Consider the following 943-nt stretch of genomic DNA (forward strand, 5'->3'; position numbering starts at 1 on the left):
TACCTAAAGCAATCTACACATTTAATGCAATTCCTATCAAAGTACCATCCATCTTTTTCAAAAAAATGGAACAAATAATCCTAGATTATATACGGAACCAGAAAAGACCTCAAATAGCCAAAGGAATATTGAAAAAAAGAAATCCAAAGTGTGTTGGGGGAAATTGGAAGGGGAGGTGAACCATGAGAGACTATGAACTCTTAAAAACAATCTGAGGGTTTTGAAGGGGCAGGGGGTGGGAGGTCGGGGTACCAGGTGGTGGGTATTATGGAGGGCATGGATTGCATGGAGCACTGGGTGTGTGCAAAAATAATGAATACTGTTATGCTGAAAAAAAAAAACCACTAAAAAAATGAAAAAAAAAAGGAAAAGAAATTCGAAGTTGGTGGCATCACAATTCTGGACTTCAAGCTCTATTACAAAGCTGTCATCATCAAGACAGCATGGTACTGGCACAAAAACAGACACATAGATCAATGGAACAGAATAGAGAGCACAGAAATAGACCCTCAACTCTATGGTCAACTAATCTTTGACAAAGCAGGAAAGGATATCCAATGGAAAAATGACAGCCTCTTCAATAAATGCTGTTGGGAAAATTGGACAGCCATGCAGAAAAATGAAATCAGACCATTTCCTTACACCACACACAGAAATAGACTCAAAATGGATGAAGGACCTCAATGTGTGAAAAGAATCCTTCAAAATCCTTGAGGAGAACACAGGCAGCAACCTCTTCGACCTCAACCGCAACAACATCTTCATAGGAACATCGCCAATGGTAAGGGAAGCAAGGGCAAAAATGAACTATTGGGATTTTATCAAGATCAAAAGCTTTTGCACAGCAAAGAAAACAGTTAACCAAACCAAAAGGCAACTGACAGAATGGGAGAAGATATTTGCAAACGACATATCAGATAAAGGGCTAGTGTCCAAAATCTAT

The sequence above is a fragment of the Mustela nigripes genome, chromosome 13 (genome assembly GCF_022355385.1).
Source record: "Mustela nigripes isolate SB6536 chromosome 13, MUSNIG.SB6536, whole genome shotgun sequence".
Lineage (NCBI taxonomy): Eukaryota > Metazoa > Chordata > Mammalia > Carnivora > Mustelidae > Mustela > Mustela nigripes.